General features: G+C 41.9%; 1 protein-coding gene across 2 annotated transcripts in view; it reads right to left on the bottom strand.

Annotated features, from left to right (window-relative positions):
- Window positions 1-26748, bottom strand: part of LOC140727137 (F-box/WD repeat-containing protein 7-like) — a 263330-nt gene that overhangs the window by 56703 nt on the left and 179879 nt on the right. The gene's annotated exons all lie outside the window — the stretch shown is intronic.

Genomic DNA, 26748 nt, shown 5'->3' with positions numbered 1-26748 from the left:
CTTCTGAACTTACACTGCTATGCTAAATATTTCCTGTAGAAATATCTTTGTTTCATTTCCTTGGCCCTTACACTATCCTTCATTTCATCTCACACTGCAGATCACTCATGTTCTCACCTTTTCTTAACAGTTTAAAACTTTCTCTCAAACCCACACCCCAACTCTGATGAGATGACCAACCAGAAACATTAACTCCAATTCCATCAAATTCTTCCCAGTCCATTGAATATAGTTTGTATTATTGCAATTTAGTTTCAGATCTCCAGCATCTACAAAATTCAGATTTTGTAAGGCACTTGGCAGAATCCCTCATTGTAGATTGATCCAGAACATGAAGATAGGATCAGTGGTGAGTTGATTGATTAGGTAAATACTGAAAGACTAAGATAGAGTAGATGTGGACAGCCTCAGAACTTAGGGATGTCCATTTAGAACAAATCTGAGGAGGAATTTCTATAGTTAAAGGATGACTACATCTCTGTTATGCTAATCCCAGCATACAGACCGCTCGTCAGGCACTCCAGACCAGTTCAGAAGCAGGTGAAAACCTGGCCAGCAGGAGCCATCTCTGCTCTTCAAGACTGCTTTGAGCACACTGACTGGCACGTGTTCAGGAAGGCTGCAACTGATGGTGACTCTATGAACTTAGAGGAGTACATGGCATCAGTGATTAGCTACATCATCAGCAAGTGCATCGATGATGTCACTGTGTCCAAGACCATCACTACACACACTAACCAGAAGCCATGGATGACAGCGGAGGTGCATGCGCTGCTGAGGACCCGTGATTCCGCCTTCAGAGCAGGCGACAAGGTAGCCCTAGCAACAGCAAGGGCCAAACTGTCCCGAACCATCAGAGAGCCAAAGTGTGCACATCCCCAGCGAATCCACAGCCACTTCCTGGACAGCAGCAACACGTGGCGCATGTGGAAGGGCATTCAGGATATCACCAACTACAGGACAACATCACTTGACTTGTGCGGGTGATGCCTCCCTCCCAGATGTGCCGAGTAACTTCTATGCTCGTTTTGAGGCGGAAAATGATGTGGCAGCGAGGAAGTCCACCCCTCCTCCAAATGACCAGGTGCTGTGTCAACCCACGGAAGGCTGCTGGACCAAACAATATTCCTGATAGAGTGCTTAAAGGAAGTGCACACCAGCTAGCAGATGTTCTCACTGACATCTTCAACATCTCCCTGAGCAGCGCCACTGTTCTAACGTGCTTCAAGGCTGCCACCATCGTCCCTGTGCTGAAGAAGTCTTCAGTGTCCTGCCTCAATGACTATCGTCCCGTTGTACTCACATCCATCATCATGAAGTGTTTCGAGAGGCTCGTCATAAGGCACATCAAGACCCTGTTGCCCCCCTCACTGGACCACCTGCAGTTTGCATACCGTCCCAACCGCTCAACAGACGACGCCATTGCCATCATCCTCCACCTGGCCCTAACCCAACTGGACAAAAAAGACACGTACGTTCGGATGCCATTCATAGACTTCAGTTCAGCATTCAACACAATCATCCCTCAGAAACTGATTGGAAAGCTGAGCCTACTGGGCCTGAACACCTCCCTCTGCAACTGGATCCTAGACTTCCTGACTGGGAGACCCCAGTCGGTCCGGATCAGGAGCAGCGTCTCCAACACCATCACACTGAGCACGGGGGCTCCCCAGGGTTGCGTGCTCAGTCCACTGCTATTCACTCTGCTGACCCACGACTGTGCTGCAATACACAGCTCGAACCACATCATCAAGTTCGCCGATGACACGACCGTGGTGGGTCTCATCAGCAAGAATGATGAGTCAGCATACAGAGAGGAGGTGCAGCGGCTAACGGACTGGTGCAGAGCCAACAACCTGTCTCTTAATGTGAACAAAAGAGATGGTTGTTGACTTCAGGAGGGCACGGAGTGACCACTCCCCGCTGAACATCAACGGCTCCTCTGTAGAGATCGTTAAGAGCACCAAATTTCTTGGTGTTCACCTGGCGGAGAATCTCACCTGATCCCTCAACACCAGCTCCATAGTAAAGAAATCCCAGCAGCGTCTCTACTTTCTGCGAAGGCTGAGGAAAGTCCATCTCCCACTCCCCATCCTCATCACATTCTACAGGGGTTGTACTGAGAGCATCCTGAGCAGCTGCATCACTGCCTGGTTCGGAAATTGCACCATCTAGATCACAAGACCCTGCAGCAGATAGTGAGGTCAGCTGAGAAGATCATCGTGGTCTCTCTTCCTGCCATTACGGACATTTAACTACACACTGCATTTGCAAAGCAAACAGCATTATGAAGGACCCCACGCACCCCTCATACAAACTCTTCTGCCTCCTGCCACTCGAAGCATTCGGGCTCTCACGACCAGACTATGTAACAATTTCTTCCCAAGCTATCAGACTCCTCAATACCCAGAGCCTGGACTAACACCAACTTACTGCTCTCTACTGTGCCTATTGTTTTGTTTATTATTTACTGTAATGCCTGCACTGTTTTGTGCACTTTATGCAGTCGTGGGTAGGTCTGTAGTCTGGTGTAGTTTTTTTCTGTGTTTTTATGTAGTTCAGTGTAGTTTTTGTACTGTTTCATGTAGCACCATGGTCCTGAAAAATGTTGTCTCGTTTTCACTGTGTACTGTACCAGCAATTATGGTCGAAATGACAATAAAAAGTGACTTGACTTGATGAATCTATGGAAATCATGAGTGGCCGTGAAGACCAAGTCATTAGATACCTTTAAGGCAGAGGTTGATAGGTTCTTGACTATAGACAATAGGTGCAGGAGTAGGCCCTTCGGCCCTTCGAGCCAGCACCACCATTCAATGTGATCATGGCTGATCAGCCACAATCAGTAACCCATTCCTGCCTTCTCCCCATATCCCTTGACTCCACTATCCTTAAGAGCTCTATCTAACTCTCTCTTGAAAGCATCCAGAGAATCGGCCTCCACTGCCTTCTGAGGCAGAGCATTCCATAGATCCACAACTCTCGGGGTAAAAAAGTTTTTCCTCAACTTTGTTCTAAATGGCCTACTCCTTATTATTAAATTGTGGCCTCTAGTTCTGGACTCCCCCAACATTGGGAACATGTTTCCTGCCTCTAGCATGTCCAATCTCTTAATAATCTTATATATCTCAATCAGATCCCCTCTCATCCTTCCAAATTCCAGTGTATAATTGGAGCATCAAATTTTACAAGGCAGCAGAATCAGAATCAGGTTTAGTATCACAAACATATGGCATGAAATTTGTCAACTTTACAGCAGGAGTACAATGAAATACACAAATAAATAAATAAATATAGAGAAATATAATCACAAACAAGAGAAAATCGGCAAATAATGGAAATCCAAGCAACAGACACAAAATGCTGGAAAATAATCAAGTTAAATAGTGTACAAAATATCAGAAATAAAGAAGTAGTGAGGTAGTGTTCATGGGTTCAATGTCTATTTAGAAATTGGATGGCAGAGGGGAAGAAGCTGTTCCTGAATAGCTGAGTGTGCGCCTTCAAGCTCCTGAACCTCCTTCCTGATGGTAACATGAGAACAGAAAGTCATTAATGATGAGTGCCACCTTCCCAAGGCACTGCTCTTTGAAGACTTCTTGGATACTACAGAGGCTAGTAGCCATGATGGAGCTGACTAATTTTATAGGTTTCTGCAACTTACTTTGATCTTGCACAGTTGCTCTTCTCCCCAACCCCACCCCCCCCCCGTACATAACAAATGCAGCCAGTCAGAATGCTCGCCACAGCACATCGGTGACGCTAATTTAAAAAGAGAGCTATGCGGGCATTTGGCCATTGCAGAGGCCCTATCAGCAGTGGGTGCAGAGCACAACAAAGAGGTTTCTTGCAGGTCGGTGACGCTTATTTAAAAAGAAAGCTTCATGGGTGTTTGGCCTTTGCATATGCCCTATCAGCAGTGGGAGCAGAGCACTGCAAACTAAATAAAAGTATATGAGGGACAAGCGGATTGGCCAGCGACGAGAGAAGAAGAGTCAAGCTTAGGCTCAAAGAAAGCTTCAGCTTGGAAGAAGAGTAGGCTCTGGGTAGGTTTCTTTTCAGATTTTCATTTTGTTTTTCTCTTACTGTACCTGGTATTGTAAATGGCAGTCGTGTGTTCTTCATGCCGGATGTTGGAGTCGTGGGACTACATTTGCATGAAGTACATCCGGCTGCAGTTCCTTCAAGACCGTGTTAGGGATCTGGAGCAGCAACCGGATGACCCTCGGCTTGTACAGGAGAGTGAGGAGATAATTGGTCAGAGTTACAATAGCTGGGTGAACTTCAGGAGGAACGGATATGTGAATAGGCAGTTAGAGCAGAGCATACCTGTGGCCATTCCCCTTAAAAGCAAGTATACCACTTTGGATACTTTTGTGGGAATGCCACTGCGACCAAGTTACAGGCACTAAGCATGGCTCCATGGTGCAGAAGGGAAAGAGAGAGAAGAAGGGTGTTGTAGTGACAGGGGACTCGATAGTCAGGGGAGCAGACAGGAGATTCTGTGGACGTGAATTGGACACCCGGATGGTATGTTGCCTCCCAGGTACCGGGGTCAGGGACATCTCAGATTGCATGCACAGCATTTTTGAGAGGGAGGGACAGCAGCCAGATGTCTTGGTACATATTGGTACCAATGACATAGGAAGGAAAAGCAAAGAGGTCCTGAAAAATTATTTTAGAGAGCTCTGTAGAAAGTTGAGAAGCAGGACCTCCAGCGTAGTAATTTCTGGATTGCTGCCTGTGTCACGCGCAAGTGAGAGTAGAAACAGGATGATTTGGCAGATAAATGCGTGGCTGAGAAGCTGGTGCACGGGCTTCAGATTCTTGGATCATTGGGATCTCTTCTGGGGGAGGTATGACATGCTCAAAAGTTACGGATTGCACCTAAATCCGAGGGGGACCAATATTGTCATGGGCAGGTTTGCTAGAGCTGTTGGGGAGGGTTTAAACTAATTTGGCAGAGGGGTGTGAACTGGAGTGATGAGACTCAGGATAGGACGAATGGTAAAATAGTAAAGATACCACGCAGTCAGACCACACGGAAGGATAGGCATGTGATGGGACATAGTCGCAGACAGTATCAGTGCATTAGGGATGCAGAATCAGAAAGGGTAGCAAACACAGTACTCAAGGTATTGTATCTCAATGCAAGGAGTATAAGAAATAAGGTGGATAATCTTGTTGCACAATTACAGATTGTCAGGTATGATGTTGTGGCAATCACTGAACCATGGCCGAAGGATGGTTATAGTTAGGAGCTGAATGTCCAAGGTTACACATTGTAGTCGAGGGATAGGAAGGTAGGCAGGGGGGAAGGTGCGGCTCTACTGGTAAAGAATGGCATCAAATCAGTAGAAAGGTATGACATAGGATCGGAAGATGTTGAATCCTTGTGGGTTGAGTTAAGAAACTGCAAAGGTAAAAGGATGCCGATGGCAGTTATATACAGTGGCTGGGAGGTGGACCACAGATTACAACAGGAAATAGAAAAGGTGTGTCAAAAGGGTAGTCATGGGAAATTTTAACATGCAGGTCGATTAGGAAAATCAGGTTGGTAATGGATCTCAAGAGAGTGAGTTTGTTGAATGCCTAAGAGATGGCTTTTTAGAGCAGTTTGTCATTGGGCCTACTAGGAGATCAGCTATATTGGATTGGGTGTTATTTAATGAGCCAGAGGTGATTAGGGAGCTTAAGGTAAAAGGACCTTAAGAACCAGTGATCACAATATGACTGAGTTCAACTTGAAATTTCTTAGGGAGAAAGTAAAGTCTGACGTAGCAGTATTCCAGTGGAGTAAGGAAAATTACAGTGGTATGAGAGAGAAGTTGGCCAAAGTAAATTGGGAGGAGCTGCTGGCAGGGATCTCAGCAGAGCAGAAATGGTGTGCATTTCTGGAAAAATGAGGAAGCTGCAGGACATGTATATTCCAAAAGTGAAGAAATACTCAGATGGTAAAATAGTACAACTGGTATGGTACAAAAATGGCACAATAGTACAAGGGAAGTCAAAGCTAATGTAAAAACAAAAGAGAGGGCATAGAACAAAACAAAAATTAGTGGGAAGATAGAGGATCAGGAAGTTTTTAAAAACCGACAGACAACAACTAAAAAAATCATTAGAAGGGAAAAATGAAATTATGAAAGCAGGCTAAGAAATAATATCAAAGTGGATAGTCAAAGCTTTTTTAAGTATGTAAAAAAAAGAGAGTTGAAAGTGGATATCTGAGGCAGGAGAAATAATAACAGGGTCAAGGAGATGGCTGATGAACTAAATGAGTATTTTGCATCAGACTCACTGTGGCAGATACTAGCAATGTGCCAGATGTTGTATTGTGTGAAGGAAGAGAAGTGGGTGCAGTTACTATTATAAGAGAGAAGGTGCTCAAAAAGCTGAAATACCTACAAGTACATAGGTCACCCAGACCAGATGAACTGCATTCTAGGTCTCTGAAAGAGGTAACGTTAGAGATTGTGGCAGCAGTAGTAATGTTCTTTAAAAAATCATTGGACTCTGGCATGGTGTCAGAGGACTAGGAAACTGCAAATGTCACTCCGCTCTTTAAGAAAGGAAGAAAGCAGCAGAAAGGAAATTACAGACCAGTTAGCCTGACCTCATGGGTTGGGAAGATGTTAAGAGTCAATTGTTAAGGACGAGGTGATGGAGTACTTGGTGACGCAGGACAAGATAGTACAAAGTCAGCATGGTTTCCTTCAGGGAAAATCCTGCCTAACGAACCTGTTGGAATTCTTTGAGGAGATTAAAAATAGGATAGATAAAGGGGACGCAGTGGATGTTGTATATTTGGACTTTCAGAAGGACTTTGACAAGGTGCCATACATGAGGCTGCTTACCAAGTTAAGAGCCTGTGATATTACAGGGAAGTTACTAACATGGTTAGAGGATTGGCTGATTGGAAGAAAGCAGGGAGTGGGAATAAAAGGATCCTTGTCTGGTTGGCTGCCAGTGATTAGCAGTGTTCCGCAGGGGTCAGTGTTAGGACCACTTTGTTTTATGCAGTATATAAATGATTTAGATGATGAAATAGATGTCCTTGTTGCCAAGTTTGCAGATGATACAAAGATTGGTGGAGGGGCAGGTCGTGTTGAAGAAATAGGTACGATGCAGAAGGACTTAGACTAGGAGAATGGGCAAGGGAATGGCAAATGAAATACTATGTTGGAAAATGCACGGTCATGCCCTTTGATAGTAGAAATAAATGTGCGGACTATTTTCTAAACAGGAGAAAATCCAAAAATCTGAAATGCAGAGGGACTTGGGAGTCCTTGTGTAGAACACCATAAAGGTTAACTTGTAGGTTGAGTCGGTGGTGAGGAAGGCAAATGCCATGTTAGCATTTATTTCAAGAGGTCTAGAATACAAGGGCGGGGATGTGATGCTGAGGCTTTATAAGGCACTGCTGAGAACCCACCTTGAGTATTGTGAACAGTTTTGGGCTCATCTTAGAAGAAATGCACTGGCATTAGAAAGGGTCCAGAGGAGGTTCACAAGGATAATTCCAGGAATGAAAGGGTTATCATACGAGGAACATTTGATGGCTCTAGGTCTGTACTCGCTGGAATTTAGAAGAATGAGGGGTAATCTCATTGAAACCTTTCGAATATTGAAAGGACTGGACAGAGTAGATGTGGAAAAGATGTTTCCCGTGGTGGGAGAGTCTAGGACAAGAGGGCACAGCATCAGGATAGAGGGGCGTCCATTCAAAACAGAAATGTGGAAAAAATTTCTTTAGCCAGAGGGTGGTGAAATTGTGGAATTTGTTGCCACGTGCAGCTGTGGAGGCCAGGTCACTGGGTATATTTAAGGCAGAGATTGATAAGATTCTTGATTGGACATGGCATCAAAGGTTACAGGGAGAAGCTGGGAAATGGGGTTGAGGGGGAGAAAAAAGGATCAGCCATGATTAAATGGCAGAGCAGACTCGATGGGCCAAATGGCCTAATTCTGCTCCTATGTCTTATGGTCTTACAGTCTTATTTGTAGAAGTGTTCAAGTAGTTTAATTGACAAACCAAATCTCTTCAAACTCTGAATTAAATGTAGCTACTGCCTTGCTTTCTTTATAGCTGCACCAATATGTTGTGTCCCGGTTAGGTCCTGAGAGATACTGACACCCAGAAAATTGAAATTGCTCACTTTCTCCATTTCTGATCCCTCTAAGAGATGGTTTCTGTTACTTCATCTTACCTTTTCTGAATTCCACAATCAGCTCTATGGTCTTGCTGACATTGAGTGCAAGATTATTCCTGAGATACTACTTAACTGGCATATCTTGCTTCTGTATCCCCTTTCATGACCATCTGAAATTCTGCTAACAATGGTTGTATCATCAGCAAATTTGTAGTTAGCATTTGAGCTATGCCCAGCCACATAGTTAAGGGTGTAGAGAGTAGAGCAATGGGCTAAGCATGCACCCCTATGGTGCACCACTGCTGAATGTCAGCAAGGTGGGGATGTTATTTCCAATCTGCACAGACTGTGGTCTTCCGGTTGCAGATGGAGGTATAGGTTCTGTAGTGTTCCAGTCAGGACTGTAGGACTGATGGATGTTAAATGCCGAGCTATAGTCAATAAACAGCATCCTGATTTAGGTATTTGTCGTATCCAGGTGATCTAAGGCCAAGTGGATAGCCATTGAGATCACTGAGTTATTGTAGTGATAGGCAAACTGCAGTGGGTCCAGGTCCTTCCTAAGATGGGTGTTGATTCTAGCCATGACCAACCTCTCAAAGCCTTTCATTACTGTAGATATGAGCTCTATTGGACGATAGTTGTTAAGGCAGCTTATGATGCTCTTTTGAAACAGGTGGGAACATCTGACTGTAGCAATGAGAGATTAAGATGTCTTTGAATACCCCCACCAGTTGGTTTTCACAGGCTTTCAGAGCATTACCAGGTACTTCTTTGGGTCCTGCTGCCTTGCGAGAGTTCATCCTCTTGAAAGACAGCCTGACATCTACCTCCGAGACAAAGATCACAGGGTCAATATATGCTGTTGGGGTCCTCATAACTGTGATTGTATTCTCTCTTTCAAAGCGCGTAAAAAGGCATTGAGCTCATCCGGTAGTGAAGCATCACTGCCATTCCTGATGTTGTTTTTAGCTTTGTAGGAAGTAATGGTCTGCAAACCTTGCCAGAGTTGATATGCGTCCGATGTTGCCTCCAACCTCGCTTGGAATTGTTTCTTGGTTCTTCAAAATAGCCCTTCACAAGTTATACCAGCTTTTCTTATACAGACTTAGATTGCCAGACTTAAATGTCACAGATCTAGCCCACAGCAGACCACAAACCCCTTGGTTCATCCACAGCTTTTGGTTTGGGAATGTACAGGAAAGGCATCAGGATGTACAGTTTCACATCTGTTGATATTTGGCTTGAGATGGAATATACACCGCTACGAAAATAATTGCAGAAATCTCTCGCGGCAGGTAAAATAGCTGGCACTTAATTGTGAGGTATTCCAGGTCTGGTGCGCAATATTGGGACGTCATCGACAGATTAGTACACCACGAGAAGTTGAGAAAGGGGTTGAGAGGGATAATAAATCAGCCATGTTGGAATGGCTGCACAGTCTTGATGGGCCAAATGGCCTAATTCTGCTTCTTATGGTCTTGCCCATAGCAAGGTGTGCTGGTAGGGTTGGGGCTATACTGAATGTGGCCAGTGGTGTTTGACATGTATCAATGCTGGGACCTTTGCTGTTTACATCAATGATCTGGATGAAAGTGTAGGTGTGCCAATTGTCTGCAGATGACTCAAATTGATAAATGGAAATTTCCTTTATTGATCACAAAGGAAATCACAGTGTCACAGTAGCATAGCAAATGCACAGATATACAAATATTAAAAGAGAAGTAAGAAAGAATTTTTAGAAAGTTACCTCAAACAGTGTAACAGGAGGAGGTCATCAGTTCCCTGGCTATAGGTTGACACATTATAGAGTCTAATGGCCAAGGGTGAGAATGACCGCATATAGTGCTCTTTAGAGTTGCGCCATTGTCTTAGTCTATTATTAAAAGTGCTCCTGTATTTATTCCTCTTTAGCCACCTCTGCACATATTTCAATTCCTCTGTCTCCTGGTCTAAAGGGTTTCTTTTTGTGGTTGAGAAGAGCTTTTAGATCACTGGTGTCCCATGGTTTATTGTTAGGGAAGCAGCAAACAGTTCTTGATGGTACTAGAGAGTCCACACAGAAGTTGATGTAGCCAGTGATGCAATCAGTAAGTTCATTAATGTCCTCCCCATATGATTCACAAAGCACATTCCAGTCAGTAACCTCAAAGCAGCCTTTCAAAGGCCCAATGGCCTTTACAAACTATTTCTTTAATACCTTGGTGGTAGCTAGCTGCTGCTGTACTTTGGGCATGAGGTGAACCATTGTAGCCTGAACAATGAAAAAGGTTGTCAAAGGATTCATCAAGATATGGATCAATTGCAGATATGGGCAGAGAAATAGCAGATTGAGATTAACCCGATCAATTTTAAAGTGTTCTACTCTAGAGGTTAGATACAAATGTAAAATAGATAGAAAATATCAGGATTCCTGGAGTACAGATAACAGAGGTCTTGGTGTCAAAATCCATGGCTCCCTGAACATGGCAACATAAACAAGGTGGTTAAGGTGGCATATGGTATGCTGGCCTTCATCGATCGCCACATTACAGGGAGAATGCGGAGATTCTCAACAGTGCAGAAGAGGTTCATCAGAGTACTGACAGGATGAGAGAGTATTAGCTATATGGAGACATCTTAAGACCCAGGAGCAGAATTAGACCATTTGACCCATCAAATCTGCTCAGCCATTCCATTATGGCCGATTTATTATCCCTCTTAGTCCCTTTTTTCTGACACCCTGACTATTCAAGAACCTATCGACCTCTGTTTTAAATATATCCAATGACTTGACCTCCATAGTTGCATGAATTCCACAGATTCACCACCCACTAGCTAAAGAAATTCCTCATCTCTGCTCTAAATCGATGTTCCTTTCTGAGGCTGAACTCTCTGGTCTTAAGACTCCCCTATTATGGGTTGGCTAAAGTTTGACTGCTTTCTCTAGGGCATCAGAAGCTGAGGGAAAATCTGATGGAGTTTATAAAGTGAAAGGCATAGACAGGGTGGATGGTCAACAATTCCCTCCGCTCGGGACTTCCGGCAAGATGGCGACTGTTTAGCTGTTCCGAACTTTTGCTCCGTCACTTTGCACTATATGTCTCCATTCTTAAACCTTAGTTAGGTATTTTATTAGGTTTCTCTTACTTGCCTGCGAACACATCTATCTTACAATGTCTAACAAAAGTACTAAAACCGGGAAAAAAGAAATTTCTTCAACTTTGCCGACTGACATTTTCGCTGCTTTGGAACAGCATCGACAAGATATTTTAAAGGAATTTAGAACTTCTTTCAACCAGCTGGATGTCAAATTGGATCGGATCAACGCTAAAGTGGACGAACATGCCGAACATTTATCTTGCATTGACTCGGCTTCTGAAGATTTAAAACGCCGTGCCCAATATTTGGAAACCCTATGCTCCAGCCTGGAGCAGCAGGTTTGTAAGCTTTTTTCCAAAATAGTGGATCTTGAAAACCGCAGCAGACGTTGCAATCTACGAATTCTTGGTTTGCCAGAGGCCACCGAACAGGGCTCTCCCATGAAATTTTTTTCCGATTTTCTCTGTGAGATTTTTGGGAAAGAATTTCTTCTGACTCCACCTGAACTTGAAAGGGCACACAGGATCTACGTTCCCCGTGCAACTCTGGGTTCCTGCCCACGGCCGGTAATTTTGTGCTTTCATCAATACCAGGTGAAAAACCGCTTGATTATGGAGGCACGCCGCAGAGGTACTTTTGCTTTTCAAAATACAGTCATTCGTTTTGTGGAGGATTTTGCCCCCCAGGTTCTGAAGATGCGCGCTGAGTTTAAAGGTGTAATGAAAGTGCTTTTTGATCGTGGTTTTAGACCATCTCTTCGCAATCCAGCTGACCTGCGAATTACGCTTACTACTGGAGAATATAAGTGGTTTAAATCAGTTAAGGATGCTGAAGCATTTGTCGGAAGTCTTCCGGCTATCCCGTCTCCTCAGGAACCCGGTCTGACCTTCTAAAATGGTGGATAAGTACCTCTCGTAGTAAAGCTACTTTTTTTCCAGTCTCAGACTGTACTTGAATAATTCAGACATTATCTATTGAGACTCTAAGGGCTGTAGACAACCTCTCCCTGGACTTGGTGCGTTCTTTCTAAATAGATAATCCGAGTTCAATGTTTCCCTGCGGACGTTTAGATTGTACTTGTGCAATCTATTGTATTCTTGTATAACTTTATCTATAGAGATCTACAATTAACTTTAACTTGTTTTGGAGGTTGGGAGTTTCTATTGAAGGCCTCCCTGTTGGTTGATTCATAGTTTAAGTTTCGCTTTTTTTTTCTGTAAATGGTTGATAAGTACTCTTTTCGAATCTATAATTTTCCTCTTTTCTCCCTCCCTTTTTTTTCTTTTAATCTTCTAATAATTTTTCGCGGGTAAGTTAGTTTTGGTTTTCTCTTGATTTTCTTTGTATTAAGTCTCACACTTCTGCTGAAGCTGTTCCTATTTGCCATGTTTTCTAGTGCATAAACTAGTTACCATTTGTTATAGTATTTATACGGAACTGTTGTTAATGACACAGAACTGGAAGTCATATTTGGGTTAATTTTTTTGGTAGAGCTAGCTGCTTTTTTTGGTAGCCGTCTAGTTTTGGGTTGGGAGGGTGGGGGTGGACAGAGAAGCAGTTTCAGCGACAGGTTACTATCGATGCAATGCTCCTCAGACAGGATGAAGAGGTCAATACTCCCCAATGCCATTAGGCTTTACAATTCAACCGCCAGGACTTAAGAACTTTTTAAAAGCTATTATTAATGCTTTTTGAGATAGTGATTTAGATGCATATCATATTTTTTTACTGAGTTAAGTATTGTATGTAATTAGTTTTGCTACAACAAGTGTATGGGACATTGGAAAAAAAGTTGAATTTCCCCATGGGGATGAATAAAGTATCTATCTATCTCTGTTACTCAGTACATGTTTCTGTTTTGATTCTACGAATCTATGTTTACATTTTTGCTCCCAGACTGTTATTGTACTGCTTGACTTTTTATATGCCTGCTGCCTTCTACGCACTAACAATTGATAATGGTTAATACACTTAAATTTGTGAGCTGCAATGTAAAGGGATTGAATCACCCTGTTAAAAGAAGGAAGGTCTTCTCACATATTAAACAACTCAAAGCGGACATTACCTTCCTTCAAGAAACTCATATTCGTTGTTCTGATAACTCCCGGCTTTTGTCAAAGTGGGCAGGTCAGCATTTTCATTCATCCTTTGTTGCCAAAGCTAGGGGGGGATATCTGATACAAATGGCCGCTTTGTTATTGTTTCTGGCAAACTATATAATACTACAGTTGTACTAGCAAACCTGTATGCCCCCAATTTTGATGATGTTAATTTTTTTGAACGTTTTTTCTCCTCACTACCAGACTTAAACTCATACTCTCTTATACTGGGTGGTGATTTCAATTGTTGGTTAGATCCTAGTTTGGATCGATCATCCTCTGTTACTAGACCACCTACTAAATCTGCCTTAGCTATTCAATCGTTTCTCTCTAATTATGGTATCTCTGATATATGGTGTTTCCTTCATCCTACTGAGAGAGATTACCGTAGATTCCGGATTTTAAGCCGCTACTTTTTTCCCACATTTTGAACAGCTTTGAACTTTGCGGCCTTTAATCCGGAGCGGCTAATACATGATTTTTTTCATGCCGCCTCGTAAACATTTTGCCTCATAACAGTAGACCAATAAAATTGATGAGTAGTTCACAGAGGTCCAATGAAATTGTACGATAAATCAAGCGCACTTTCACAATTAAATTATTGTAAATCAGTCATTTGTACTCACCCTCATCAACATGGAAAACACTCGAAGCATTGTGCTGCCTTATGGCAGTTATTTAGTTTATAATATTTTTGCTTAGTAATTCATTTTCTAGTTAAAGTTAGAAGAGTTTTAACTATATTTGTTTTCTGTACTACATCGCGGGATGCTATGACGTCACACCCGGTTTCGCGGTGTCTTGTGGGAAAACGCCGTTTGCGAATAAACGGAAAGGAGGGGGTCGAGCGGCGGAGCGGCATCAGACCCGAGCGAAAACGCTGCTTTTAAGTTAAAGGCTATCAATAACTTTTCCTGGTAGGCTGCAGTATATATATTTTTTACCAGTCGTTAGGAGATATTGGAATGTTGTTCAGTAAAGAAGTATACGCAACGTATATTTAAAAGTAGCCGCGTTACGGGCACGGTTCGAAAAAAAGCATTTGCAATATGTATTTGTTTTTGTTACCATATGGATTTAATTAAAAGTTAAAAAATCCTCACGTGTAATATCTTTCTGTGTAAATATCTCATATTACAACGTGGGACACCTGCGGCCGAAAATCCGGTGCGGCCTTTACAATTAAAAAATTGATTTTATTTCTAAAATTAGAGCCAGCGGCTTTTAATCAGGTGCGCTCTGTAGTCCGGAATCTACGGTATTCTTTTTTTTCACATGTTCACCATACCTTTACTAGAATTGACTACTTCTTACTCGACAATCAACTCATTCCATTTGTCTATTCTTGTGATTATCAGCGTATACTGATTTCTGACCATGCCCTAATTACTCTGTCCTTAAATTTTCCTGGCCTTCCTCAGAGGAATAAACACTGGCCGTTTGATTCGACTTTACTATCGGATGATGATTTTCTAAAATTTATCAAGGATCAGATAACCTTTTATTTTAACACCAATACATCACCTGAAGTGTCATCCCAGATTGTCTGGGATGCCATGAAAGCATATCTGAGGGGTCAAATAATCTCCTATACAGCAAATCTTAATAGAAAGTCCTGTGCAGATCGATTAGCCCTCATTAATCAGATTAAAGAATTGGATCAACTGTATGCTCAAACTAAGAATCTTGAACTATACAAGAAACGTGTAGAACTTCAAACTAAATTTAATCTTCTGTCCACTCAACCTGTCGAACGCCAACTTCTTGAAAGTAAGAGTTGTTTTTATATTCATGGTGACAAATCCGGTAAATTTCTAGCCAATCAGCTGAGGCGTTCCAAAGCCAAACAACATATTACAAAGATCCGGAAGGAGAATGGAGACCTTACATCGGATCACTTAGAAATCAATGACGCATTTAAAAATTTCTATTCTCGACTTTACTCCTCTGAATCTTTGAATGATAATATCTCTATCGATCATTTTTTAAATAATCTGAATATTCCTTCGCTTTCATCTGATTTTAAGGCACAGAGTCGACTGTACTTCCTTAGAAGGTTGGCGTCATTCAATGTTTGTAGTGAGATGCTGAAGATGTTCTATAGGTCAGTTGTGGAGAGTGCCCTCTTCTTTGTGGTGGCGTGTTGGGGAGGCAGCATTAAGAAGAGGGACGCCTCACATCTTAATAAGATGGTAAGGAAGGCGGGCTCTGTCGTGGGCACAGAACTGGAGAGTATGACATCGGTAGCAGAGCGAAGGGCGCTGAGTAGGCTACGGTCAATCATGGAAAACCCTGAACATCCTCTGCATAGCACCATCCGGAGACAGAGAAGCAGCTTCAGCGGCAGGTTGCTATCGATGCAATGCTCCTCAGACAGGATGAAGAGATCATTACTCCCCAATGCCATTCGGCTTTACAATTCAACCGCCAGGGGTAAGATATGTTAAAGTGCCGGGGTTAGGACTGAGCTTAAGTTACCATTCAATGTATTTTAGTAAACTATTTAAGAACTTTTTAAAAGCTATTTATTAATGCTTTTTGAGAGGGTGATTTTAGATGCATATCATATTTATACTGAGTTAAGTATTGTATGTAATTAGTTTTGCTACAATAAGTGTATGGGACATTGGAAAGAATGTTGAATTTCCCCATGGGGATGAATAAAGTATCTATCTATCTATCTAAACTTAATGTGCCTATATCATCAGAAGAAATATCTTCTGCAATTTCTGCATTGTCCTCAGGGAAATCTCCTGAACCTGATGGGTTCCCCGTAGAATTTTATAAATCATTCTCTTCACTTCTCTCCCCTCAGTTACTTTCAGTATTATCTGACTCGTTTAACTACGGCAAATTGCCACCCTCTTTCAATGAGGCTTCTATTATTCTTTTATTAAAAAAGGGTAAAGACCCAACAGAGTGTTCCTCGTATAGGCCGATTTCATTGCTTAATGTTGATGTTAAAACCTTGGCCAAAGTTTTGGCTTATAGATTAGAAACTGTTATCCCCTCTATTATTTCTGATGATCAAACTGGTTTTATTAAAAACCGTCTTCCTTTTTTTAACATTCGGCGTTTATTTAACATTTTATATTCACCTCCGACTGGGATTCCTGAATGTGTTATTTCCCTTGATGCGGAGAAAGCATTTGATCGTATAGAGTGGAACTAACTTTTTGCAGTTTTAGAAAAATTTGACCTCGGTCAAAGTTTTATCTCTTGGATCAAATTGCTGTATTTGTGTCCTACTGCCTCTGTTTTAACTAATTCTCAGAAATCCCAGTTATTTAACCTCAAACGTGGCACCCATCAGGGATGCCCTTTAAGTCCTTTTCTCATTGATTTGGCTATAGAACCTTTGGCGATAGCTTTTCGAAATTGTCCTGAACTGACCGGGATTTGGAGAGGGGGTGTTGAGCATAAAGTTTCTCTTTATGCTGATGACTTATTACTTTTTCTTTCAAATCCGTCTACATCCTTACCTCCAATGTTTTCACTTCTTGACCAGTTTAGCCAGTTCTCTGGATCTAAACTTAATTTACATAAGAGCAAATTTTTTTTTCCCAATTAATAAAGAAGCACAAGAATTAACATTTCGTGATCTCCCTTTTAAAGTAGTCCACAATCGATTTACTTATCTTGGGATTATAGTCACAAGGAAGCTTAAAGATCTCTTTCATGAAAATTTTGCCAATCTTTCATATACTATTAAACAGAGTCTGTTACAATGGTCACCTCTATCTATGTCTTTGGTAGGTCGTATTAATGTTGTTAAAATGTATGTTCTCCCTAAACTTTTATATCTATTTCAATCAATCCCAATTTTTATTCCTAAATCTTTTTTTGATTCCTTAGACTCTATTATTTTGTCATATCTGTGGAAGAATAAGCGCTCTAGAATTAACAAAGTTTATCTCCAAAAATCTAAAAAAGAGGGTGGCATGGCTTTACCTAACTTTCGTTTATATTATTGGGCAGCCAATATATGTTGTGCTACCTTTTGGTCTTTTTTCCATGGCCAACCCGAGTGCCCTAACTGGGTGGCAATGGAGCTGAGCTCCACTAAAGAATTATCTATCTCTGCACTTCTCGGCTCTGTACTCCCTAGTAGTTTGTCCAGATTAATAGTTAATCCTCTTGTCAGACACACTTTGCGTATATGGGCTCAATTTAGGAAATTTTATGGGTTCCATGGTTTTTCCTTTTCTAGCCCTATCTTACATAATCACCTTTTTTTACCTACTACGTATGACTCAGCTTTCCATGATTGGTATAGGAAGGGCATTAGACATTTTGAAGATCTTTTTATTGATAATCGCTTCGCCTCTTTTCAACAGCTCTCTGCTAAGTTCAATCTGCCTAATGCTCATTTTTTTAGATATCTCCAAATTAGACACTTTATTACTCCTTTAATCCCTAACTTCCCTGAAATGCCTGAGAAAAATGTTATGGACTTATTTCTTTCTATTAATCCACTAGGTAAAGGTTTAATATCATTTATTCGTGATAAATTAGCAGCCCTACGACGTGCCCCTGTGGATAAAATTAAAATGGCATGGGAGCATGATTTAAATACCTCCTTATCTGATGAGACTTGGGACTCGATTCTCAAATCGGTTAACTCAACCTCTCTTTGTGCTCGCCATTGCCTTTTACAGTTTAAGATTGTTCAAAGAGCCCATATGTCTAAATCCAAATTATCTCGGTTTTACCCCAACATCAGTCCACTTTGTGATAAATGCAAAAGGGGTGAGGCCTCTCTCATTCATATGTACTGGCTTTGTCCTAGCTTGGAGAAATTTTGGAAAGATGTCTTCATAACGCTATTGTATATTCTGAATCACCACCTAGAACCTAACCCTTTAATTGCTTTGTTCGGTTTCTGGGGTGAGACAGATTTACGTCTAAGTTTGACTAAGTGTTGAATATTATCTTTTGCCTCTCTCCTGGCTAGACGTTTAATCCTCCTTAGATGGAGAGATGTTGCCCCGTCCACACATGCTCAATGGCTTAACGATATTATGGCCTGCTTAGACCTTGAAAAAATTCATTATTCAGTCCTTAATTCGGATTTAAAGTTCCATAAGGTCTGGGGACCTTTTATTGAGTACTTTCATAACCTTCCTCTTAACTAAGGTTTTTTTTCCGGTCCCTTGCTTTCAGCTCCTTTTTTTTTTGTAGTAGGCATTAATATCTTCTGTTGCTAAGTGTATTTACAGTTTTGGGGGTTTGATTGTCCTGATTCATATTCTCTATATTGTGTTGTGGTTGGTCTGGAGCTTTTTTTTTGTTGCGGGGCTTGGGGAGGATACTAATTTTACATGTCTTCAATTTGGGTGCTTTCTCAATTATCTTTCTTTGTATCATATTATTATTGTATGTTTATTTTTGCACTGTATCAATGTTCTTCATTTTGATCCGGGGTTTTTTTATCTGTAGCTATGTAGAAAATGTATTAAAAAACTAATTTAAAAAAAACCAAAAAAAAAAACAATTCCCTCCGCTCCCCCCATTCTTCCGAATCTCTCCCCTAACCACACCACCAAGTAGAAATGTCAAAAACTACAGGACAAAAGATTCTGCAGATACTGAAAATCTAAAGAAAGACTCACAAAATACTGGAGGAAGACACACAAAATGCTTGAGGAACACAGCAGGTCAGGCAGCAAATATGGATGGGAATAAAGAGGAGTCACAGAACACTATAGCATAGAAATGGGCCCTTCAGCCCATCTAGATTGCACTGAAGTATTATTGTACCTATTCCCATCGACCTGCAACCAGACTATAGTTCTCCATTACCCTACCATCCATATTCAAACTTCTCTTAAACAGATGAGGTTTTGAGTTGCGACTCTTTGGCAAATACTAGAAGACATGCTGAGATGGAATAGGGGGAGCATAAAATAAGTGTGCCGCAGAATTATTTTTTATACACACAGTGTGTGGAACGCTGCCAGAGGAAGGGTTGTAAATAGACATGATAGTGATATTTAAAAGATATTTAGACAAGCACATGGACATGCAGGGATATAGATCATGTGCAGGTTTAATTTAACTTGATATCATGGTTAGCATAGACTGCTGGGCCAAAGGGTTAATTCCTGTGTTACACTGTTTTATATAAACAGTGACATGGTCACTATCTAATCCAAACCACATTCTGGTAATCCTCTTGCACCCTGTCCAAGGCATAAAACACAGAAGCTAACAGCACAGGAAAAGGCACTGGTCAGGCCCTCATGGGTTCAGTGGAATGAGCACTGCAGTGAATACAGACAACTGCTTACTATGCTTGCTTCATAATGGATGAGCAGGGCTTTTTCCCCACAGGGTCCCACCAATGAATCATGAAGTATGGATCCAAAAGAGAGGGTTAATTTTCTTGCTGGCTCAAGTAGAATTGAGTTTTAACTTTGCAGAAACCCCATACATGACAGTTTCAATTCAGGGGCAATGGCAAAGGATACCCAAATAAATTCATCATGATGAAAATGAGATCTGGAACTCGAAATAGAAAAAAAAACTGTTGCAAAAAATATCAATGCATATTTATCCAAAAATTTTAAATTTTGTCCTGATTAATAAGACCTTTCAGCCTGTATCATACACTGCTCCAAGTTGGATCAGAAAGGCAGCAGATGGTGATTAATATGCAGCTAACACACAACCATTCATTAAATTTTAGAGAAAATAAAAAAGGCAGCAGATGAGAGCTGAACAGTTACTTCTTTCACATCCTATCACCCACGTAAAAGCTGGAATCAGTATCAGAGCTACTAACATCACTTAATTTGATACATGATGAGCATATGCTAACCTTCCCAAAACATTCAAATGGGAATTTGTGTAAAAAATGATCCACTTAGAAAGAATCTGTCCCCTTCTCAGACAGAAAGGGTGGTGAAGGCAGTGAACAGCATGCTTCCCCTCATTGGTCGAGTGATGAGTACAAATGTAGAGATGTCACATTAAGGCGACATAAATCATTGGGTAGGCCAGTTTACAGGTAGGACAGAAACTATGCATTAGTGGTTCACTGGGATACTGCGCCTGGATTAGAGGAGAGGATGTACAAACTTGAGTTGTTTCCTCTGAAACATTAGAGGCTGAAGGAAGATCTGATAGAAGTTTAGAAGATTGCAAGGCATCAAAAGGGTACAATTTGTTACAATCTTTAGTCCAGGTTAGAAATGTCAAATACTAGAGGTCATGCATTTCAGGTGTGAGGGATATGTTTAAAAGATATATGGAGCAGGAGACTGAAAAGGCTGCTGGGAGGAGTGTCAGAAGCAATTTAGATAGTGGTGTTTCAAATGCTGTTAGACAGGCACATTAATATGCAGGGGATAGAGCAATATAGATCATGTAAAGGGGCTACTGCAGAAAGTTGTTAGATTAATCAACACCATCTTGGTTACTCGCCTCTGTAGAGTCCACAAGACATTTTCAATGAGTGGTGCCCCAGAAAGGTGACATCCATTATTAAGGACCCCATCATCCAGGACATGTCTTCTCATTGTTACCATGAAGAAAGAGATACGGAAGCCTGAAGGCACACACTCAGCGATTCAGGAACAGCTTCTTCCCCTCTGCAATCTGATTACTATTTGGATATTGAACCCATGAACATTACCTCACTTTTTAAAATTATTTCTGTATTTGCACTATTTTTAAATTTATTTAATATTCATTATATATAGTAATGTATTTATTTAGGTGCTGAAGGGCCTCTTCCTGTGTTCTACAGTTTTGTGTTCTATGATTTGGAGAGGGTGCAAGGATTATCAGAATATGGCCTGGATTAGACAGCATTAACTACAAGGACACATTGCACTCTCCTGGACACATTTCTCTGCAGCACAGGATGAGGAGCAACCTGAACTCTACCTGAGTTCAAGGTAGATAAAGTCTTTGTCCCCAGAGTGGAAATGGCAAACACTGGTAGGTATAGCTTTAAGGTGAGAGGGAGAAGTTTCAAGAAGATTTATATGGCAAGATGTTTTTTTATACAGCATAAATATGGTGGGTCTCTGGAATGAACTACCCCAGGGGAAGTGGTGGAAGAGATGCATTAGCAATGTTTCAGAGGCTGTTAGATAGACACACAAAGAAGAAAGAATTGAAGGGAAAAACTATATTCAGGAAGACATACAGTTTAAATTGGATAATATTCAGTACAGTCACAGTGGGTCAAAGGGCTTACTCCTAAGCTGTGTTTCATGAAGAGGTTATATCATTGGTGACTCAAGACAGTAAGTGCAAACACATTGTGGGAATATAAAGGGCCCAGGAGCAGCATGTCTTTTACATGGGAGTCTGTATCCAGAGATACCAGCCACGTGACAGTTGCACTGCCACCTGGCTGGTCGGAGGACACACCACATGCCAATCAACATTTGGTCCCTCCCAACTAATCAATGCACACCTAAATTATTGGTCACCTTAATTGGATTATCTCGCCCAGCCCCATGCTATAAAAGGTGAGACTTGTCCCTGGATTGGTCTCTCTTACAGACCACCACATTGAAGGTAAGTGCATTGATTTATGCTTGGGAAGGTCTATCGTTTGTCCTGGTAAGGGAGCCGCAGCTATCCAAGGTCAAGGGGGATAGCTGTTGTAGTGCTTTTCCCTTGTTCTTTGTTTGTGTAACTGTACCCTGTCCCCACACCGCTTCCTGTGTATTGTAGTTGCTTGTGTTGACCCGACTTCCCCTTGTAAATAAATTCCTTATTATTAAAACTGTGTGTGTCCAGGCCTATACTGTTGAGACTCAAAGAACCAGTTATTTTCCATCACAACAGAGTCTAACTGAGAAATGTGGTTTATGTAAGACCATAAGACATAAGAGCAAAATTAAGCCATTCAGCCCATCGATTCCACTCCACCATTTCATCCTGGCTGATCCTGGATTCCATTCAACCCCATACACCCATCCTCTCACCATATTCCTTGGTGCCCTGACCAATCAGTAAACTATCAACTTCTGCTTTGAATGTACCCAAGGACTTGGCCTCCACTACAGTCAGTGGCAGAGCATTCCACAGATTCAACACTCTTTGACCAAAAAAGATCCTCTTTACTTTTGTTCTAAAAGGTCGCCCCTCAATTTTGAGGCTATGCCCACTAGTTCTGGATATCCCCACCAGAGGAAACATCCTCTCCACATCCAGCACTAGGCCTTCCAACATTCAGTAGGTTTCAATGAAAACCACCCACACATTCTTCTAAATTCCAGCGAGTACAGGCCCAAAGCTGACAAATGCTCCTCATATGTTAACCCCTTCCATCCTGGAGCCATCCTCATGAACCTCCTCTGGACTCTCTGAAACGACAACACGTCCTTTCAGAGATATGGGGCCCAAAACTGTTAACAATACTCCAAGTGTGTCCTGGCTAGTGTCTTATAAAGTTTCAGCATTATCTTTTTGTTTTTATATTCTATTCCCCTTGAAATAAATGCCAACATTGCGTTTGCCTTCTTTACCACACACTCAACCTGTAAATTAACCTTCTAGGAGTCTTGCACAAGGACTCCCAAGTCCCTTTGTACGTCTGATGTTTGAATTTTCTCCCCATTTAGGTAATAGGCTGCACTATTATTTATTTTACTAAAATGCATTACCACACATTTCCCAACACTGTATTCCGCTTACCACTTTTTTGCCCATTCTTCGAAGTCCTGTTGCAATCACGTTGCTTCCTCAGCACTATCTACACCTCCACCTATCTTTGTTTCACCTGCAAACTTTGCCACAAGCCATCAATTCCACTATCCAAATCATATGACAAACAATGTGAAAGGCAGCGGTCAGAATACTGACTCCTGAGGAACACTAGTCACTGTCAGCCAACCAGCAAAGGCCCCTTTTATTCCCACTCGATGCCCCCTGCCTGTCAGCCATTCTTCCATCCATGCCAGTATCTTTCTTGTAACAGTTTAGGATTTTATTTTGTTGAACAGCCTCAAGTGAGGCACCTTATCAAATGTTTTCTGAAAATCTATGTAATTGACATCCACCACCTCTCCTTTGTCCACCCTGCTTGTTAGTTCCTCAAAGAATTCTAATAGATCAACTTCAAGTTCAATTATCATTCAACCATTCATGAATATCCATGGAAATAGCCAAGCAAAATGTTGTTCCTCAAAACTTGAATTTAGCTTGCTCAGTTTAGATCTTTTTATAGATTTAATGCTCTCACTAGCATCAGGAAACTGGTACAGGAACCTCAGGATTCACATCACCAGGTTTAGGAATAGTTATTACCCACCAACTATCTGGCTCATGAACCAATGAGAATAACTTCACTTAACTTCACTTGTCCCATCATTGAATTATTCCCATACATATGGACTCACCTTCAAGGACTCTTCATCTCACGTCCACATGACCATAAGACGTAGGAGCAGAATTAGGCCATTTGGGCCATCAAGTCTACTCCACCATTCACTCAACGGCTAGTCCTTTTTTTCCCCTCCTCAGCCCCACTCCCCGGCCTTCTCCCAGTGACCTTTGATGCTGTGCTCAATGAAGAACCTATCAAGCTCTGCCTTAAATACACCCAATGATATGGCCTCCACACCTGCCTGTATCCTCGATATTGCCTATCGATGGAGCTAAAGACGGCGCCAGTGGGCGACTTCTCCCAACTCATCAGTGAAATGGTTAAATTCTTCCTATTCTAATCTCTATTTTCCTTTTCAGAGTGGTTGGGGTCCTATCAAGAACCTTGATCATAGCAACACTCAAAAACTGTGATTCTGCACAATGGCACGCTCCCGTTCTTGGAACATGCCGATCGACTTAATTTCGGTATGTCCAGTTTCAGCCTGAAGTCGGGCAACTTTGGAGCCTGCACAGCCCTGTTGACACAAATTCTCGCCAGTGTCACGTACTGAAGCGTACCAGGAACCGGAACATCAAAGACAGCAAGAGTGGCAATTGGAGAGCTCTACACTCTGTTATTGATTTGCTGATTCTCGATTTGGAGAACTCAAAATAAAAAGCAACGCTTCAGACCGACTGTAAGATTGAAATAGCGACTGTTGTCTCCCCTGTCACTGTGGAAGGAGCAATATATGTCTCTCCCTTGTTAGTGCATTAGAGAGAGTATGAGATGTCAAAAATGTTGGAGTGAACAGTTAGTTTTTGATGTACTATAGACCATGGTCTCACTTTGGGAGCTTTGCTGTCACTGGTACGGTGGGTGGTGGGAATGCTGATGCTTTCTGCTAGAATAAATGAGGGGGAGGGTTGATGTTGCTTGCGCTTGGGGGGGGCAAAGGGCTTTGGGGTTCTTGCATTTTTTGTCATTCATTCTTTGGGTTTTTATTTTCTTCTGTTTCGAGAATGTCTATGGGCAGTAAGATTTTCATGTATATTATAAACATTCTCTGATATTAAATGGAACTATCGAACTATTTATTTATTCCTTTTTCTATTTGCACAGTTTGTTGCCTTCTGCACCCTGGCAACTTCACTGTATCAATAATCTTTCCATTTCCCATTCTGGCACCTCTTCACCCCTTCTCTTCACCTGCCCATCACCTCCCCCTAGTTATCCTCCACCTTCCCTTTTCTCCATTGTCCACTGTCCTCTCCTATCAGATTCATTCATATATTTCCTCCCTTCCCTCACCCACTGATCCAGCTTCTCCTTCAATTGTCATCTGCCAGCTTGTACTCCTTCCCCTCTCCCCCACATTCAGGCATCCTTCCCCTTCCTTCCCAGTCCTGATGAAGGGTCTTGGCCCTTCCTCTCCATTGATGCTGTCTAACCTACTGAGTTCCTTCAGTACCTTGTGTGTCTTGCTCTGGATTTCCAGCATCCACAGAACGTCATGTTTACTGTTACCTAAACTCAGCTTCTTGTCGTATCACTAGAAGCCAAAAAGTGCAGATAATTTAGAACATTTAACAGTAAAATAAAGAATCCCCAGTACAACACACCCTAGCTAGAGGAACCTACCGCTCAGCATTATGTTCTGTCAAGAATTTGAGATGACTTGATCACTTAGAAACAAAATTATGCATACAAAACTGAGGGGTATAGAAACTGTACAGTAGATGCAAGTGGGCTTTTTTCCTTTGAGGTTGGATGAGACTAGGATTAAAGGTCATAGATTAAGGGTAAAGATGAATTGTTTAAGGGGAACATCAGGAAAAGCTTCTTCACTCAGAGGATGGTGAGAGTGTGGAACGAGCTGCCAGCAGATGTGGTAGATATGGATTCAATTACAACATTGAAGAATAACTTGGACAGGTATGTGGATGGGAATATTATGAAGGGCTATGATCCAGGAGGAGATCAATGGGACTAGATGGGCCAAAGGGCCTGTTTCTGTGCTATACTGCTCTATGACTATATAAAACACAGGAAAACAAATTACCATGTCTCATTGTCAGAAGTACTGTGCTAGTCCTCTCTCAACTTTCTCTTGTGCAACTTTATTTGCCTAACTGTACATATGATTTGCTTTACAGTGCAGCATGAAGTTTGCCTTAACCCACCGATGCCTCAAACTAAATCTTTTCACCTACATCTTGACCAAACCTTCCCCCCCAACCCCAACAACCTCGAGATCCATTGCTCATTTCCATTAGTAACCACATCCTCACTGAAGCAGCACTTGTGACAAGCATACGGATTTCATTAAAACTTGATGTATGGTTAGGTAAGTGCCCTTACTGCAAAAACTGCTCAAGTGTAGATCCTGCCTTTCCAAATCTGAACATATATCAAAATAAATTTCCAAAAGCCAAAGCAACACACACAAAATGCTGGAGGAAGCAGGTCGGGCAACATTTACAGAGAGGAGTAAACAGTCAATGTTTCGGCTGAGACCCTTCATCAGGACTGGAAAGGAAGGAGGAAGATGCCAGAATAAGAAGGTGGGGGGAGGGAAGGAGGGCAAGCTAGAAGGTGATAGATGAAGTCATTTGGGTGGGATAGCGAGGTGATAGGTGGAAAATGTAAAGGGCTGAAGAAGGAGAAATCTGATGCGAGAGGAGAGTGGACCAGTGGAGAAAAGGTAGGAGGAGGGGCACCAGAGGGAGGTGATAGGCAGGTGAGGAGAAAAGGTAGGAGGCCAGAGTGGGGAATTGAGAACAGCGAAGGAGGAGGGGAAAAAAATCAACAGAAGTTGGGAAAAGTCAATGCTCATGCCATTAGGTCGGGGACTATCTAGACGGAATATGAGGTGTTGCTTCTCTAACCACATCATGGCAGTAGACACATCAGAACAGGACTGGGAAATAGGAATTAAAATGGTTGGCTACTGGGAAATTCCATTTTTTGTACATGTAGCAAAAGCACTTGAAAAGCCATGATGCATTGATGCTGTTGCTAACTATCAAACAGCAGAGTGCAGCACCAGCAAAGCTGGGCATGTGCAAATCCATTTAAGTTTATCACA

Source organism: Hemitrygon akajei, chromosome 4, assembly GCF_048418815.1.
Source record: "Hemitrygon akajei chromosome 4, sHemAka1.3, whole genome shotgun sequence".
Lineage (NCBI taxonomy): Eukaryota > Metazoa > Chordata > Chondrichthyes > Myliobatiformes > Dasyatidae > Hemitrygon > Hemitrygon akajei.
This window is presented reverse-complemented; position numbering and strand designations above follow the sequence as displayed.